The sequence below is a fragment of the Pelodiscus sinensis genome, chromosome 6 (genome assembly GCF_049634645.1).
Source record: "Pelodiscus sinensis isolate JC-2024 chromosome 6, ASM4963464v1, whole genome shotgun sequence".
Classification (NCBI taxonomy): domain Eukaryota; kingdom Metazoa; phylum Chordata; order Testudines; family Trionychidae; genus Pelodiscus; species Pelodiscus sinensis.
The window spans coordinates 7,484,304-7,504,176 of record NC_134716.1 but is presented as its reverse complement, the minus strand read 5'-3'; the positions used below and the strand labels follow the sequence as shown (position 1 = coordinate 7,504,176).

The following is a 19,873-nucleotide window of genomic DNA, read 5'->3' as shown; positions in this document are numbered from 1 at the left end:
GGGGGAACAGTGGGAACCTCAGATATAACTGATGCTTGTAAACCTGACAAAGAGACCACAAGCCAAAGCATGAATGGCATTTCTTTTTCTGCAGCATTTATATGCGTGGACCTGATGTGGCCACCTTGTACCATTGTGCTGATGCAAAGGGTTCTCCCAGATTGGTATATCTAGCCACCTGCTAATTCTCACTTGCAACTGGAGCCCCAAGATGGGCCCTTATACAAAAGTTATCACAAATGTTTGTATATCAAGAGACTCAAAGGATACGGGAATAGGAAACAAAGTGAAGAAAAGTCACAGAAGGCCGGTTTATTGCCTGGTGATCACAGCTGGAACTAGAATTCTAGAGCTAGAATAGTGGAACTAGAATTCTAGAGCTAGAATAGTGGAACTAGAATTCTAGAGCTAGAATAGTGGAACTAGAATTCTAGAGCTAGAATTCTTCACAAATCCTCTAGGTAGTCCAAAAAGGACAGACAATTGAAACCTTTGGGGAGGAAAATACTGTGGTGCTTGATTTTTGCAGAGCTCGGATTCCATGGTGATGAGCCTAGTTTAAATACTCTGATATGTAGACCTCTATCTAAGCAACAGTGTTATCACTCATGCATCAGACAGCCTGCATGATCTTGGACAAGTTTTTTGGAGTTCAGAGTCCCCGGAGAGACTCCTATTAAGCCGGGTTCTAAAATCCTCTGTACCTTAGATCTTAGCAGCAGGAGAAGATTGTGACAAAGTGGTTTGTCCAAGGTCAAACAGCATGCTAGGGGCAGAGAACAGAGCCCAGATCTCCTAAACTCTAGTCTAATTCTTATCCCTGGGAACGATTGAGAATGCGGTTCCCCAGTTCTTCAAATTATATTGTTGGTTGGCAGGTTGACCACCAGCTGCTATGAGTGGTTTTATCAACTCTTTTTATTTCTAATACACTGGTGGTGAGTTTCCTCACACGTTAGATGAGCAAAGGAGTAGTATTTGGGTGTGTTTTGTATGTTAAGTAATCTTGAGTGTCTTAGCAAATTGGAACCAATTTCATTTCATCTCTCTCCAGTAAAATAACTACGGTGCTGAAAAATATGAAGGTGCTACAGCTACCTGAACAAAGAGCTGCTAATATAATGATTGTAGCTTTTGCACATTTTGGTTTATGTCCTTATCTTGGATAAGTTCCACCTGCTTGCATCCTCCGAAACCGCCAACAGAATGAGAAAAAGTGAAAAGCATGTAAGTCTGTGTGGGCCACAGCTCTTCATATGGATTTCTATTCCTACAAATACAGATTTCTATTCCTCAAATTGCTATCTTTCATCAACCAAATCTGAGTCAGAGGAATGTGCTCCCAGCTAGTCATCCTTCTTCTCGGTCTAGTGCCCTTAGAGCACTGTTCATCAAAACACTACCTTCAGAGGAACAGCAGTATGTGACTTTTGGCTACCCACCTGGAAGAGGCAGCCACTACATAAGACTATACCCCATGCACAAATCTGTGCTTCTCCTTGAGCAAATGGCTTGTTTAAAAGGCAGAGAGCAGCAGCCAAGTTTGAGCTGAGGTGCACTAAGGAACCAGCAGCAGGTGCTTGTACCTAGCCTGCCAGACTAATTATATCTCTCCCCATCTGTTAGCAGGAAAGACTTAAAGTGAAGGGAAATGTTGCCTTATAGCTAGTGCCTTATAGCTATGTCTCCTGCTTCAGACCCTCCCACACAAACATCAGCATGTTTTCCCTCTCGCCAGCACAGGAAAAAAAAAATCCTGCCTCTGAGTATATTGCTTTCCAACCTGCTGAACTGTGTATAAGAAGTACAAATGAGTGTCCAGGTCTTTTTCCAGAGTACGCCATTTGTCAGCTGCTGGATGCAGGGGAGAGGCTGGGAAGAAGTATTTTTTTCCATGAATAACACCTCTTTAACATGTATGCACACAGCAAGCAGCAGTCTGCCACAGCAAGTCTCAGAGCCAAGCCCTGCAGACTGGAACATGTGGTAGGCATATCCTGGAGATCTTTGTGTTTAGGCCAGGTCGATTCAAGATGCAGCAGCTTGGCTTCAGATACCATATACTCGGATTCATGCTGCCAGGATAGATAGGACTGCTGGAGCCTGCAATGCAACCCAGCGCACTAGCAGAGTGCAGTTCACAGCCAGCAGAGAAACATCACCTGCATCTCTTCTAGAGGGACCCAAGCCCACAACCCAGGGAGAAGCTGATGTCTCCTGCATCAATGAGCAATTGAATCTTTAGGCTGAGGTTGTCAGTTCACCTAGGAGATTGATGCTCTGTTCCATGGATATCCGTGGGTACCCTGACCAACTGGCTGGCTGTCATTATCGATAGACATCTGTACAGCTCTAACTTCTGTCTAGCTGAAAAGTGTATGCATTTGATCTCTTCTAACTTCCTAAGTTCCTTACCTCTGCTTAGACCCTGAGGGTATGTCTAGACTACAGGGTTTTTTCGAAAAAAGGAGCCTTTTTTCGAAAAAACTTCACCTGCGTCTAGACTGCAAAGTAAATCGAACGAACGTGGCAGTTTTTTTCGATTGCAGTAAACCTCATTTTATGAAGAATAACTCCTTTTTTCAGAAGTACTTTCAGAAAGTCATTATTGAATGCAAACTATGCTTTTTTGAAAGAGCATCTAGACTCTTTTTTTGGAAAAAGCGGCTTGCTTTTTCGAAAAATCTGTTAGTAGTCTAGACATAGCCTGATGTAACAAGTGACTTTCTTGCAGAGATTTGCCCACATGCAGTTCGTTGCAAGATGAGGGTCTTGGATTGCAAGCTCCTCTGGGGAAGGATGTTCTACTTGGAAGAATTTCACAGAGTCTTTTTTCAGGGGAATAAGGCAAAATGCCACATTTACTGATAATATAACTGTATTCTGTTCTATGCTTATGCACGCGGGCATGCCGTCTTCTCGTTGCTTCAAGTTACCAGTTGGTTGCTCACATTAACTCACAGGCCAGGCCAGTTAAATGCGAGGAGCAGGAGCGGGAGCTTCTCTCGGTCGGGACTGGCACTCCAATCTTGACAAGATGAGACCCAGAGAGTCATGCAAGATGCCCCACTTTTTTTATAGGACTTTTCTCCCATTCAGGTCTATATATCTTGCTTTTTCAGCTCTTAATCAATCACCATTATTAGATCTGATTAACATCTGGTGATCAGCAAGTTTTTCCATGACATCCGGCATGATATATTAGTGCCTCCTTTCAAGAGTTGATCTGTAAAGGGGTGCTACCTCGTAACTCCAAAGCTGTCTATCTGCCCGGCCTAGGTCTGCCTTACATTGGGCCCAATGGATGGTACCTTGACACCCGAGGATTCTAGCTTCTCTTGCCATCTGGACTCTGTAACTGCTGAGCTTACAAGTTGTTCTTTCTCCACACATTCACATTCCAGACACATTCATTCCCTCTCCCCAGGAACTACACAACTGTTTACATTGCGGAAAGGTATACAATGGCCTTAGGAAGCTATCAATCTACTTCCAACTGAAAGCTTTTGTAAATCAACTGTTAGTCATTCATATTTTCTTTTTAATGAAACCTGTATTCTAATTACTCCTAAGAGCAACACAGTGACCATGGTGAATCACAAGGATCCTTCTGATCTTTCTGCTTTTACATCAGATAGAGACACATGCACTCTGCCTGATGGACCTTTATTAAGGCCTAATGCCAAGGATTACCACAAAATGGCAGCTAGCAAAAAGAAATACATCAAATAATTGAATATACAAATTAGAGCTGACAACAAGCAATTAAATTTAATCGCGTGTGCCTCCACTTTGAAATGTCGCTGCTGCGTTTCAACGGGGCAGCGCTGCCTTGAGCCTGGGATCAGCTAGAGTCTCCAGCTGACACCAGGCTCCATGCAGTGTTGTTCCTTTGAGGCTCTGGGGCAGCATTTCCAAGGGTAGCGCAAGGCAAAGCACAGGGTCAGCTGGAGTCCAGTTGGAGCGGCACGTCAAAGGGGCAGTGCAACACGGAGCCGGGGATCAGCTGGGCATTCCAGCTGATCCCTGGTAGGGAAGTTAAAGACTAGTCAACTATCCGATAAGCAAATGCTAGTGGAATAGTTGATTTCCCCCCCCCCCCTTTTTTGCTGCCTCTATCAGAGCTACCGCTGCCCCTTTAAAACACTGCCTCCATGCATGTTTCAAAGGGGCAGTCCTGGAGCCCAGGATCAGCTGGGGAGTGCCCAGCTGACTCCAGGCTCCACTGCCCCTTTGAAACATGTGGAGGTGGTGTTTCTAAGGGGCAACCGCCACACCGCTGGTCCACTACTCAGCAGAGGCGACGTTTCAAAGGGGCAGTGGAGCCTGGGGTCAGCTGGGGGGACTCCTCAGCTGAACTCAGGCTCCATGTTATACTACCCCTTTGAAGCTCTGGAGCAGCACTTCAAAGGGGCAGCGCAGCATTAACGTCTGTGATTAACACGTTAATAATTGAACGCATTAATCTTGGACTGCGTTAGTTGCAGGCGTTAACGCATGTCAGTAGACAGCCCTAATACAAGTAATTATAAAGCTTGTTAGGGACTATCCTCTTTTATCCCTCACAGATCTCCTCCACATATGGAGAAGAGGTGAGGCTGAGGGCCACAGGACCACTTTCCCCAAGCCACATGCTTGAGCCTACTGGGGGGTGCTGGCCTAATGGAAAAGGCATCAGCCTCTGGAGCCTTGTTTTTTTGGGGGTTCAAATCTCCCCTCCCCTCTTCAGGGGGCAGCCACCACCTCCAGTTTGCCCAACTCTAGAGCTGTAACCTGGGCCTGTAGGTGAGGTGGGGACCCTTGTGGCCCAACCTGATGCCACCTTCTCTCTGGACCTCAGAGCCCAAACCCAGAGATCTCACAGGTATTTTAGCACAAGTATGAGTTGGTAAACCTGGACTCTGAGACTGACTGACACAGATTGTAAAATGCAGTGTTGAGATACTGAGGTCAAACCCTTAGCTAGTGTAAGTTAGAGTACCTCCACCTGACTTGGATAACACTTGGTCAATTTGCATCACTTTAGGATGTGGCTCATTGTATGCCATCAGGAAAGAGAATGTAACGTGGTGCATTTCTAGAACACTGCCAAGTCTTTCATATTTGTCCCATAGGCATGCTGGATTGGAGCAAGGGATAGTACAGCAGCCACCCATAAAAACCTATCAACTATCTTTAGAGTGTCCAACATGCTGGACCCTAGCCACATAGGGCTATTTTGCTGATGGAATGTGGTGAACTGGATTTAACAATGTGGCTAGTTGGCCAGTCGTGTGTGGCTTCTGCTTCAGAACTTGTTGGACACCACAGTCACTACATAACTTTGACAGTATTTATAGTGTTTATGGTATTTTTATATAGGAAAGTTCAAGGGTAATGCAACAGATATCAAGGCAATATCAGCTCATTAAGGAAGACTTGACAAGTTTTTAAGGATAGATACTGTAAAATACTCTAAATACTATACTATTTTGAACATGCTATGCTTTCTCAGTGGCAGATGTATATAAGAGATCTGTACTCTAGCCCAATTGCTAAATTATACACAAGCAGCTAGGATGGTGCTGCATCAATATGTATCAGGCAAAAGGATTAAATGCAGAATGGGGGGAGTCTGTGCTTGTCTGACGTGGTGGCTCTAGCTTTGCAAAATAAAGACATTTCATTGTATGACCTTGGAGGGTTTTTTCCAACCTGTAAGAGGCCAAGGACAAGAGTATAGAATGCTATAAAGGCGTTGAGTTTGAGAATGGAGAAGTGTGAAGCAGCTTGTACTGCCTCTGTTGCTCTTGTTGAGTGGATTCTAAAGCTTTTCGCTTTGCCGTGCTCTCATTCAAGGCAGCATTTGAGTGTTAAATTGACTTCAAAAGCAGATTAAACAAACATCCAAATTTGTCCTCAATTTAATTTTCATGTCAGTTGCTACGGAAGGAGCAGAGCTTACTCATTCACCCACAGTTGATGTGTCACTTTGGGTAGCAGCGGTTGTGTTTTAGTGTAAGGTAATTGGCAAAGTCTGAGCCTAAAGATTCACATATATGAATTCAGAAAAATCAACTAAAGGAACTAAAAGAGAAGGGTGAAACCTAGTGCAGGTAGAATCTCTTGGAACTGTGTTCAATTTTTGACAAAGTAAATACTTTTTCTGAAAAGTTGATTTTTCATATATAACACAAGCCTCAGAGCTGAAATCTTTCTCTTTGGATCTATTGCCTTCATGCCTCATGGGAGTTGAAGAGCTGATGTGGTATGCCATCATTTTTCTCTAACAGCCAGATTCCCTAGCTGGACTCAGCCTCTTAGGACACACTACAGCTCTGTGAATTCCATGATGCATTGCTTCCTCTCCCCAGTAAGGGATACCATGGCGTATCCTGGGTGATGAAGTCTGATTAAGGAGTCTGGCTCACAGAAAAGGAGGAGGCATTGATGCCACAGATACTAAGAATTTCCAAGTTAAAACATTTTTATTTGACACAAATTTCATTTTTTGACTTTTTTTCCCCTGAAAATGTGAAATTTTCTACTGGCGGGGGGGGGGGGGGGGGGCATTTTTCTAGCAAGCTCTAGCGAAGTAGGTTGAGGCCAATGTGTAAGAATTCTTAATGGAGAGAGCCTTTTAGAGCAAATGTGCTCTGTATTTTACCTATTTGTTAGGGTGTACATGTGGGGAAAAATACCACATGCTGACAGTGGTGAAAACTGATTAACAACCCAACTTAGCACATTAGTTATTCATATGCTTAACTTAAAGTACATCCCCTTGACTTCAATGAGATTTATGTATGTGCGTCAGTTAAAGGAATGTGCTTTGCTCAATAGCACAGAGGTACGATTAAGCCCGTGCTAAAGTACTTTGCAGAACTGGGGCTAAAGGACTGGGATAGGGAAAAGAAACTGACTGTAAAAAATGCTGCCCAAGGGAGACCACTCCAGCTGCTCTACCCCACTCTGGAAACACAAAGCAGCTGAAAGCCCATCTTAAGAGCATGTTATTGCCGGGTTTACAGTGCTTTGTATTGCCAAAGCAGTTGGAATATACTGCTGAATCTGACCTGTTGTGTCCTCAGTTATGATAATCTCTGGTATGTGTAATCACACTGGGGTGACAGAAGAGAGGACTAATGTTTAAATTGATTTCCTTTAATGACCAATGTGGAAATGGTGGTTGGAGTGTTTTTCACAGGCAGTAAAAAGAATCTGATTATAAGGGGGGAACAACTGGTTTTGACACATTTCTTAACTTAAAATTGTGTTGAAAAAGTTTTAATGTTCCATTTTAATATCTTTTAAATGATATTCGTTCTCTCTTTTTCTGGTTAAAATGACTTTTTAAATGTTGAAATGAGAGTTAATTAGCATAAAAATCTTCACTAGAAATGGTTGGCATCTGAAGGAGTGGTTTGATTTTTTTTTTCCAGATTTTTGAGGTTTGAATGTTTTGTCTCAATTTGAGATAATTAAATTGTTCAAAATCTCAAAAGCATCTGCAGAGTAGGAAAACCGTTTCCCACCCAGCAAGAATTGGAAGTTGGTGAGCAGTACTTAATCTATGTCAGGACTGAGCCTTACAACCTTTAGGCTTGGTAATTCACAGCCCTGGCACTTCCAGGCCTGTTGCATCAATTATGAATGTAAAATAATTTTCTGAGCCTGGCACCATTACAGATTAAGCACTTTTTTAGTAGGAGAGATCACAAGCTAATATAGTATGTGGGGTATATTAGAAATGTGACCCAGTCGAAAATTTATCTAAGCACCTTTCCACTAGCTGTGCACATATTTGCAATCACTTGGACAGATATACTGCAAAACATATTGCTCTAATGTAAAATAAATATTTGCTTGAATGTGAAATGAATATTTCATGTTGTAAATAACATGTACTGCTTTACCTGGTTGTCAAGCATTTTTAAATAATAATAGGATGCACAGCTCATATGAGGTCACCAACTGAATCTGTACCTTTTGCTAAAGTTATAAAAAGATTCATCATACTTTACAGGGCTTTCTAACCCATTTTCATTTATATGTAGATGTATTAGCTTAACTCCAGTAACTAAAAACATGAGACTCTTATAGTTTTGGAGGGCTAGCTGTGTTGGCATGTATCCGTAAAAAATACTGAGGAATAACCTTAGTCAGATGCAACTTGCTGGTGTGGTCATTACCCACAAAATCTTATGCCTAAATAAACCTGTGAGTCTTTAAGATGCCACAGGATGCCTCTCTGTTATAGTCCTCATTGATAGCATAATCAAGAGTAAAAAATGTATGCAAATATAGGAACCAAAGTAATAACAAATGCCTTCAGTTAGCCTGTGACACTTAGAGATAATGGGATAAATAATCCATAGTGGATAAGTGCTGAGAGAACACGTCTTTGACATGAAAATGCGTGTTGCTAAGGAAACGTGTTATGTTTCACACAGAAAATATGTTTTGGATGAAAATACATTTTGCTTAGATAGTCTTTGATGCATGCCTCTCCCCCGAGGTCTTTTGGCTGCAACTTTAATTCAAAGTCTTCATGTGGCTTTGGTTATTGTAGTTAGTCAGGAGGGGTCCGGATTTACTACTGAGGTGTCCTCATAGGTGTCTCTGGCTCGGTTGATGATAACCAGAATGCTGCTTGTATGTGTGCTCAGTGAATGTGGCCTATGTTGACTTGAGCACTTAGTCTCCACCACAGACCCCAAGAGAGCCCCCAAAGACCACACATCAGATAAGGATCGAAGGTGCCTGGCCAGGTTTATTGTTAAGCAAAGTACAGTAATAATTGTCAGTAGACTCTACTCAACACTACACGTACGTACTTCATAACCATGGAATGACTCAATCAATGGGAAATTTCCACTGCCCCCTAGGCCATAGAAAGACTGCCCCCCCCCCCAGATACCACTTAATATACAGATACAAACAAGTTACACATCACAGCTGCTGTGTCATGTTGCCACCCTCTGATATTGTCAGGTTACCATCCTCTGACATTGTTTAGATATCCCCATCACCCTGTATCTCATGATTTGATTAGTATCAGAGGGGTAGCCGTGTTAGTCTGAATCTGCAAAAGTGGCGAGGAGTCCTGTGGCACCTTATAGACTAACCGAAGTGTTGGAACATAAGCTTTCGTGGGCAAAGATTCACTTCATGGGCAAAGACATGCATCTGATGAAGTGGGTCTTTGCCCACGAAAGTTTATGCTCCAACACTTCGGTTAGTCTATAAGGTGCCACAGGACTCCTCGCTGCTTTTGCATGATTTGATTAGGTCATGTATACATAATGCTGTCATTTTAGACCCTTTCCTGAACCTGGGTCAGTATCTGTGGGGAATATGTACCAAGGTCTTATTTAATGGTCTGGTGGTACTGTGTGCTTTCAATTTATGACCAGTATCAATTATTCTACACCTGGGCCTATTACCAATTAGTGTGTTGCTCTCTCAACCCTGTTCATGCCAAGTTCTGTTAGCAGGGGCCTGCCTCTTGCTCACAGCTTGGCTTTGCTTTATATTAGCCTCGTTTTGTCTGTTGTTAGCTAAGCCTCAGACCAGCCCTCTGCTACATGGGCTTATGTTTTAAGCCTTCATCTTACTACAGCTATTGTTTATGGAAGAATCTCAGACAAACTTAGGGTACCTCTACACATAGACTTAGTGTGAGGCAAAGTTGCATCTACATCACACCAGCTTGCCTGGTACTAAAGCTTGATTATGTTATTTGATTATGTGCCGCTGGGAAACATACAAACAAAAGGTCACCTGCCCCTTTAAGGGTGGCCATTTTGAACTCTGTTCTCCACGGCACACCTCTGACTGCCTTGTGGCACACAGGTGTGCCATAGAACACAATTTAAGAAACACTGTTCTAAAGGGCTGTTTACTTAGTCTGGCATAGGTCTGAGCTTAGGTGGTCAGTCACTATAAAAATACTCAAAATGGCCAGTGTAAAGCATCCGCACAGCCTCTGAAAACCAAACTCCTACTGTTTGACGCCTTATGGTGGAAGTGTTCCCAATGAAAACTGGTGTCCCCAACCCGGTGCCCTCCGGGCAGGAAACTCATCTAGGAGAAAGAAAGCTCTGAATTAAACTGGAACGGGCAACAGAAGTATTCTTGCTGAGCTCGGGAGAGACACCAGAAACCTGGTACATGCTCCTGAGAATGAAATTGATGAAGAAGGACAAAGGGGAAAGTGGTTTTCAGGTCTTGGGTCTTGCCTTCTGGAGACTTAGATCGCAGTGCTAGATGACAAGCTGGATGATTTTTTTTTTTTTGCAGGTTGCCCTTAAAAGGGTAGGAGTAGTAACCAGTTTGAAAGAGTGGCTAGTTTGGCATAAACATTTGTTTGACCAGGGAACAGATGGAATGGATGGGGACCAGCATGAAAAAAGCTGATCAAGTAACCCAATTGCAACTAGCTGTGAAAAGGGAAAGGAGAAAGATAAATGTGATCAACACATCAAGGCTTGTTCTTTCAGTAATCAACTACTTCTAAGTTAACAGGAGAAACAAATGAGATTGCCTTGCTATTGAAAGATCACCCTTCCCGATCTGATAGAATGTGAGTTAGTGAAAAATTCAGAAGCCAAAGAAAATGAAATAAATCAACAGTTGAGAAAACCATCCCATTTTCTACTATTTCAATCCATCTAATATTCTACCCATCTGGACTTGAGAATTTAACCTGTGTAATTCATAGACTGTTCTAACAGGGTTGATAACTTAACAGAACAGGGGTGAATATTGGGGTTTTTATCCCTTCTATTAGAAAAATAATGACTTTCCTGAAGTGAACTAGTGGGCTACCTGTAAACAACACTGTCAACTCCTTCGATAGCAATTCTTTCAGACTGGTCATTAGTAACAATTCCAGACACAGGATTAGACCTGTTCTATTGTAATATCATATAGCTCTTTTAGATATATCAGGAGTAATTCTTACTCTGATCCATGGGCTTATATTCATGACTAGGAATATGTACAATGGGAGAATACACTCTCTAGTAATTGGATGGCCGAGCCAATGTTACAGATTTTTTGCAAGGAGGTTTGTAAATGGTTTAATCCTTATATAAATCTTCATCCATGGTCCTAGCCCATGGAGAGACTTTGAACGACAATTCTGTAGCATAATTTATATGAAATTTTGCCTGTATTTTCCCTTCCACTGGAGCATAACAATTGGAAATATTTTGAGAGGTCTACAAAATAAGATTAATCTGAGTAGCATTCAACGTGACCAGTGAACTCAGCTCACAAATCACAAGTACCTGAAAACAGCTGTTTGTTTCTCACTATAGAATGTATCTGCAGCCTTTTGCAAAATGAATCAAGAAAACAAATTATTTATGAGTACGCAAAGCAATTGAAATAGATCCTGCCACTTTTAATTTCAGTGAAGGGGAGCAAACTAAGTCACAGGACACATTGAATGTTACCGGTCCATCAATCAACTCATTTAAATTCAGCTGTAAAATGCCTTTTTGCTGTATGTGTGTGTTGTGTTTAAATATGTTATTTGATCTTCCAAAAATCCAAGTGGCCCATTTTTATCATACTGATCCACAGTGAGAATCATTTCAGAAGGAGAGGGAGGAGGAGAGGAGTAAGGAGTCATGATAGAGTTAAGCATATTAAGGAAACTATATAATCATTTGCACTTCTATTGGGCTTTTTCTCCAGGAAATTATAGGGGTTTTTTCATACAGGAAATGAAAGCACTTTTCAAAAACAGTTCAATCTGCACTTAGGTTCATTACCAATAGCCTTAAGTGACCTCTTTAAAATATGGATGAGGTTAGTAGTAAACTGCTGTTTGACCTTCCGTTAAAAATAATCTCTATTAGGTCATCAATTTGATGGGCTTCTTTCATTAATAAAGTGAAACCTAAGTGACATGCATTGTCTTGTTGAGCTAACAAAACGTTGACATTAGGTGGGCTAGTTCTAGGAAGGATTGCCCCATCGGATATATTTCCTAGTGTTTTGTCCGGTGAAGTTAAAGGGTTTCCAGTGGAAATGGATTGCCTTCTTGTGTTGAGGCATTCTCCACCCCTTTCTTGGGTGGTCTGTTACCATATTTGCAGCTTCTCAGACTCCATGGGATTTTTACCATCAAAGAGATGGTGTTAGTTTTGACAGGTACTACCAACCTGATATCTGGCACCAGTGTGTGTCCTCGTAGGATGAATGAGGCAGTTTCAAAGTCTAGCTGAGGGCAAAAACCTGATTGCATTCCATTCCTTAAATAGACTTTCCCCCAGGGTGCGAACCATTTGTTCCGTCTCTCCATCCCTATAGAAAAGTACTAGATTCAAGATGGACTCCAGTACTAGGTGGCATGGTGACATGTCGTTCTAGGACCAACCAAAGTTTGGGCTCTCAGCAAAAATAAATCCATTCATGGGTCATTGGACTGACTGTTGAGCCATTACGTTTGTAAAGTATCAGTGGTGGTCCTCATTAACAGATTTATAATTAAATTCAGATCCACGTTTCATGTTTCTAACTTTATATATAAGAAGGGAACATGCACACAAAATATACAGAGTCGGCAGGTAGTAACTTTAAAACGGATATGCTACATGACGCATTTTGCAGGAAGTGTCTTCAAGTTATGCATATTCGTAAGCCAATTTTCAAAAAGCATGGGAAGGGGGTGGGGCGTGACCATAGCTATGTCAGTTCATATTAGCTGAGGATCTGGCTCCTAGATATGATGTTGTCAGAAAAAAATGATAGAATGTATAATATATTATGTACTGCCTCTCCTTCTAAAGCCTTGAATCCATTTTGCCCAATGTTCCTTTTTCATCTGGGTTTTTCAAAGGTACCCAATTCCAAAGAGCCTTCCTTAAAGCCAGACTTCAGGCATAGAAAACTTTCCGTTCACTGAATTTCCTCCTAATCTTCCTCTCTTTCACATGGAAGTAGATTGTTCATTAAATGTTTTGCTGATGGTGCCGGATTTATGCACAAGCTAAGTAATCTACATCTTAGGACTTCTGGTTATGAGGGACCTCTAAATACAACTTAAAAACTGGCATTTTTTTGTATCTTCCCCCATATACTGGTACGTATGCAAATATGAAACTTAAGTATTTCTATTTTCATTGTCCTGTCTGTAAGAATGATACACATTTTTGGTAATGCTATGGGGCCTCTTAGACTTAATATAGTTTAGTCCCTCGGCAAGTTTTAACCCAGCCCTGCCTGGTAGGATGTATTGTTTGGCCTGTTATTAGAAGCATATTAGAAAGCTGATTTTAGTCTAGCAGCCAAAATTCCTTTTTACAAGCCTTGTGTAAAGTGGAATTCTGACCTGAGCATGGCCCTTTCCTACCGACTACTTGGGTGTTTTTATTTTCATCTCTTTTTGCTGTGTTTTTCACTGCACCGGAGAGCCAATGAAGGTGGCCTGAAAAATTGTCAGCATAGTTGTTGCCAAATTGCCGCTCAAGTCCTAGTCTTCCTAATCCTCGCTCCATGGCACCTAAGTAGCTTATTGAAGCTACTCTGTGAAGTGAACAGATGAAAAAAGTGTATTGTGGTTCCTGAGGGAGTTTCCCCACAGAGCAGGACAGAAGAGGTGCTGACTAATAGCAAAGACCGAAATAGATCTGTGCAAAGAATGGATTGTTTGACTCACTGGCAATGTAAAAAAAGTGGACAAAATAATTCTTTTAGGACTGGGGGTGAGACTGGAGCAGAACGTGGCTCGGTGTCACTTTTTCCTCACCCCGTTTGGGGGCTGCCCTCTGCCCTACTATGCCTCCCTCAATATTTCTCCAACTTCTGAGATCGCAATATCAGCATGATCTTTACCCATCACCATAAGATAATTATAAACCAATGTGCCACTGCTGTGCTGTACTCAGTTTTTTTTAATTGCCTGCTACCAGTCAGCAGGCAGATCTGGTGCAATATACCCTATTCTGTAATTTTCTTCTTGCTGTTGTATGACTCTCAAGATAGGGCATTTCTCTCGCCTCTTCTTCTGTAGAACACTCAATGTTAATGAGTTTTAATGCTTCCTTTTCTTTCTGATTTCCATCTGCAGCCCTGCACAGACTGGGGATTTCAGTGTTTACAGAACTGTCCATCCCATCCGTCCCACAAGGTAAGAGGAAAGACATTTGATTGTTCTCCTACCAGGGGTTGTAATAGTGGCGAAAATCCACAGGGCATGTGCCTGCCTCAGCATGGAACTTCCAGGGGAGAAACTATTCAATTTGCTGTGTGTCGGTACACCCCATTAAAATCCAGTTTGGAGGGGAAAAAGAAAAAAGGAACTGTCTACTGTGGTGTCACGTGGCTGGTTATCTGGCTGCATCAACCCTTCTGTAGTGTCCCTTGTGAAAGGTTAAGCAAATTAACTCTAAATAGAAAAAAGTGAAATAACTATAAAAGAGTGTTTAACTGTACATCACCATTGCTTCCCCCTCACGGGCCTAGTAAGGGCTTCATTGCCAATGAAAAGTGCTCAAGCTGCGGTATTCCAGCCTGTCTAGCCCTGGATGACTCTCCTCATTGTGGTGTATTTCAGCGGCATCATTTATAAGTTAGACTGTGTTGTTTTTCCGTCTTGGCTGAGCAGGGGAGCATAGGGTATGAGACCCTCCACCAACATCCCTTACTCAGCCTATCTAGATCTGGGATCTAGGTCTGGTGTGGCACCTCTGATATTCAGGTACTGCTGAAGTGTGAACAGGCCCGCCAATAAGACATCCAAGGGACCAGTTGCTCTGGGGTCCAGTGATTCAAAGGAGCCCGGGACTCCCAGCCACAGTAGAGGCAGCAGTGGTGGCCAGAGCTCCAGGCCCTTGAAATCACAACCAGAGCACCACCCTGTTTACTCTGCACAGCTCTGAGGGTTGGGGAGAGCACACAGCACTCTAGGTGGCTCGGAGGATTGGCTGCCTGCAGCCCCGCCCTCTTTCTGAGGCCCCGCCCCTTCCAGGAGTGCAGAGTTGCCCCCCACACCTTGCCCAGGGGCCTGTGCAGGTTGTTGGCTCTCTTTAGTGTGAGCAAATGGACAGAGGAGTCAGGAGTGAGAAGGTGATGTGGCTCTGCACTCGCCCCATATGCCAACAGGTATAACTGTCCGTTCATGAGAGGAGAAATAAGCTACTTACTTCCCTTAAGCGGGGGGTCAGGGAGAAGGAAGAAGCTGAGATTCTGAGTTGCTTCCTAGGTGTGTCCTCAGGACAGCTCCAAAGGCACATTAGGAAATTAGTTTGGCTTAGGCAACATCTTCACAGATACCACAGTGGCGCAGCTGCAGTGGTTTAAGGGTAGACAAGTCCTCAGCCTAGTCCAGGGGTGGGGAGCCTAAGGCCTGGGGGCAGGTTGTGGTCCCCAGCTTACCCAGATCTGGCACTTTTGGCTCAGAGCTCCCCTGAAGCATTGGGTAGCCCAGCGCTGGTGCTCCAAATACTACTCTGCGCCCCTCCCCTCCCATGGGGTTGGAGCACAAAAAAATCTACTGCTTGCCCCCCCCCCCCCCCCCCAGCTCTGGTGTGTGAGGGGAATGTAAGGAGTGTCTTTCTCTTTCTCAATCAGGGGTCACATCAGTGAGGTTTTGTTCTTTTTTTTTTTTTTGCTTCTCGCTTGTTTGTGGCCCCTGCCCCCATCTCATTTTTTTTTCTGTGGGTCAGTAGCCCCTGACCCCCCCCCCCAAAAAAGATTCCCCACCTATGGTCTAGCAATGGACGTTGGAAGGGGAAGAGTCCTGTAGAAGGTTCCATTGAAATGAGTAGCATAGTAGGATGCTGATAGTAGATTTATGAGCACAGCAGATACAGTTAATGCAAAATGGTGTTTAACTGTTATCCAACTTCTATGTCAAATCTGTAAATAGTTTTTTGAAATGACAGCACAGCTGTTGTCCATTGGCTATAGCCTAAGAGTCATAAAAAATGTGTAAAGGATAGAGGCTTTCCTTAAAATAAATACATAATAAACTAGTGTTTCAGAATGATGAGAACCCCATCTATAGAACACAATCAAACAGTGCTTAGTTGATTAAAATGACTCCCGACATTATAAACAATAGAAATTGGGATGTTCAATTAGGCCTAAGGGTTAGGTTACTGTGCTTACTGGGAATTTGGCATCAAATTCTTTGAGGCCTATTGGAAAATTCCAGTCAGAATGTGTATGTGCACTATCATCTTCTGTATCAAAGTTTGGAAAGGCTGGGGGGGAATGAGTGTGTGTGCGTTAGTGTGGATAATTGTAGAATATAATTAAAGCAAGAGCAAGCTGAAAGGATGCATTGAATACAATCAAAATACAGTGCACACACTTTGGGCCCAGTGGTGTTTTCCTTTCCAAGCAAAGTGTTGTACTTATTTCTCATTTTGTAGGGCTAAGGGGATAGGAGATTTTTGGTTGTGCACACTTTTCCACAATACATTTTGTTTCAAGTTCCATGATAAGGACCTGATCACCTGGCTTCACTGGATGTAACTCATCAGCTCTGTAACTTTGATGGAGCTGTGTCCATTGATAAGAGCTGTGGATCTTGCCCTGCTATGTTTGTTTATGGAGAAAAGGGTGGAGCCAGTAACCAGACAGGGTTCATCTACATAGCAAGCAGCGAGACAGAGAGCATATCCACATTAGCCACCGGATCAATGGGCAGCAATCAATCCAGGTGGTCAATTTATCATATCTAGTATAGACGTGATCAATCAACCATCAAGCGCTTTCCCATCGACTCCAGTGCTCCAACAGAATGAGAAACATAGGCGATGGAAAAGTGTCCGCCACCACTCACCACAGTGAAAACACTGCGGTAAGTAGATCTAGGGACGTCAACTTCAGCTACATTAGTCACATCACTAAAGTTGCATAACTTAGATTGACACTCCATGGTAGTATAGACTCGGCCTCGGAGCCTGAGACTCCAGCTCACACTACAGCACTAAATTCAGACATTCTGGGTTAGGCTTGCAAGCTGATCCCATCTCTAGGCTTCAAACCCTCAATGGCTACACAGCTATTTTTAGCATTCCACCACTAGCCCGAGTCTGCCTCCGGGGCTCTGAGGATGCATCTACACAGCAGGGCTTAACTCGAAATAAGCAATGCAAATTGAGCTACATCAATTGTGTAGCTTATTTTAAAATAGCTTATTTCAAAATTTGGAGCATCTACACAGCACTTATTTCGAAATAGAGCACTCTTCCTCCGACTTCCCTTACTCCTCATACAATGAGGGTTACAGGAGTTTCAGTAAGAAGTCCTCCAGCTTGACAGTATTTCGACATTATTTTGAAATAACTACCTGCTGTGTAGATGTGGACTAAGTTATTTCAAAATAACTAGCATTATTTTGAAAAAATGTTGCTGTGTGGACGTACCCTGAGACTCAAGGTTGCACTGGCTGTGTAGTTTAACCGACAGAGATTTTTGGTATCACATCAGCCCAACAAGTTCTAGAGTCATGGGCCTTGACATGCTAAAGCTGCTGAGCAAATGACCTCTCAGAAGCTTGTGTCCTGAACTACTGGGTGCACTCGAATTGCTTTGCATTTGGGTACTGCAGCAACTGGGTTATATTTACTTGAGTGAAGACTGTGCCCTTCATAAGTAAGGCTGCACCCTCACAAGTTGCACTGGTTTTAGTTAATTATTTGAATTGATTTAGTTAAGAAGGTATAAACCCTGTACCTTTGTTTTTATTAATTATTAGTAATAGTATGTCAGCTCAAGAGTGACTTAGTTCAATTCAAACACTGTCCTAATCAATTTAAGCTAAAATGGTACAAACACTAGAGATTAGAAACTCAGAATGCTGCGGTCGGGATAAATGTCACAGGATCTTTATAGCCCCTTTCTAGAAACTCTTACCTCCTTACTTTCTGCTCTTCATCACAAACAGTGGCTCTAAATGTTCACAACAAACACTGCCTAAATGAGATTGATATTGTGTTTAGAGGGTCTGTGTCACCTTTTTCGCCTGCTTAATGGAATCCATTTTAAATGCAGCTTAAGGTCAGAGCTTCATGTGTAAACCAGCCCTCAGGCTTAATTAATGTAAAGAGGCCAAATTCTGCTCTTTGCTAGTCTAGTCTACGCTGCTATGAATCCAGAGTAACTATACTGACCATGGTGGAAACAATGCAGATATATGCTGTATAATTGAGAGCAAATGCTGTCCTAGGTATTTTAAATTGATGTTCAGATCAGGTAGGATTATAAGAAGATGCAAGTTATTCCCAGTTTGTTGGTATGTACGTTTTTTTAGGCTCCCTTAGAAATGGATGGTGTCTGACCATTTCGCAAGTTTCAGATCTCTCTGTATCCATGCATTTCTAGTGTGTCCATTATTGTATTATTTCAGTGCTTAATACAAGACTCAGGGTTACAATTATAGATGTCCAAAAGTATTGTTAAAATGGGAAATTATGCCAGAACATATTTAATTGGAGAATAGGTTGTGTGTTCCCATGTGTTTGTATTGCTATAACAGGGTTCAGAAAAGAGCTAGATAAATTCATGGAAGATCGGTCCACCAAGGGCTATTTGCCAGGATGGGCAGTGATAGTGTGAATAGCCCAGTGATGAGTGGACCGCATGAGTGGTACTCCTTCATTTCAGTGGGACACAGCAACATGAGGCCCAGTGGGGCCCCCCCTGCAGCCCACAGACACCCTACCTCCACCTGAGCCTTTCATGCACTAGGACCCCGCGATTCCTCCACCCAGCACTTTTGGAGCATCACAAAATGCCTGATTTGCACTCCTGCCCATCACTCCAAGAGCTTGAACAGCTGCAAACAGCTGACTCCTAGTGTTCCAACTCAGGGAGGGAGGCGGAGGAGGAATGGAGGCAGGGCACAAATCAGCAGATTCATGGTGCTTCTTCACACAGCGTGTAGTCAACCTGTGGAACTCCTTGCCAGAGGAGGCTGTGAAGGCTAGAACTATAACAGAGTTTAAAGAGAAGCTAGATAATTTCATGGAGGTTCGGTCCATAAAAGACTATTAGCCAGGGGATAGAATTGGTGTCCCTGGCCTCTGTTTGTCAGAGGCTGGAGAGGGATGGCAGGAGACAAATTGCTTGATCATTGTCTTCAGTCCACCCTCTCTGGGGCACCTGGTGCTGGCCACTGTCAGAAGATAGGATACTGGGCTAGATGGTACTTTGGTTTGACCCAGTACGACCATTCTTATGTTCGTATGGTGCTCCAAAACTTCTGGGAGGGAGGAGGAATAGGACGTGCGAGACTCCAGTGCATGAGAGGAGTGTGGGCCAGGGGGAATCTGCTAAAGATTTGGAATATATTTGTTCTATCTGAAATGTAAGTCTGCTTTTGGTTGGAGGACGCTGTTTTCTGATAAGGGGGTACTCTGTAACTTTTACCCCCCTTTCTGGGAGGAGGGGCAAGATGCAAAATAAAACACCAGGCCAGATCAATATTCTCTGTCTGGGCGATGAAGAATTAAGTTTCCTTAAGTAATTTGAAACATTTATGCCAGAGTAAATCTCTCTAACTCCATTCAAATCAATGACTATATTTGCCTTATGCACAGAGCTAAAAAAGTGGTTTTCATCCTTTCATCCAATCCAGCCTGGCCCTATAGAAGCCAAACATTTTGGGAGCAAAGCAGAGCAGAGGCTGAATGCCAAGGGCTGGCCTGTGATGAGAGAGACTTGGTAAGCAGGGACCCTTGCCTCTGGGGAAATCCCAGGGCAACAAAGGGGGGCTCCATGAGTCTCTGAGGCACTCAAGTAACTGGCAAAAAGTGCAGAACCCCTAGGGAGCTACCAAGGGACTTTGTCACAGTATATAGAACTTAAAGGTGCTTTGAGCATATTGCTTCATGTAACCACCTATCTTCACGTCTTAACCTGTTTTGGT

The 19,873-nt window shown here is 42.9% G+C and overlaps 1 long non-coding RNA gene across 1 annotated transcript in view; it reads left to right on the top strand.

Annotated features, from left to right (window-relative positions):
- The window catches only part of LOC142829796 (uncharacterized), a 297,123-nt gene that overhangs the window by 209,637 nt on the left and 67,613 nt on the right, over window positions 1-19,873 (top strand). Inside the window, exon 3 of the long non-coding RNA XR_012904587.1 lies at window positions 14,063-14,122. This is a non-coding gene — a long non-coding RNA (uncharacterized LOC142829796). The remainder of the gene's footprint in view (window positions 1-14,062; window positions 14,123-19,873) is intronic.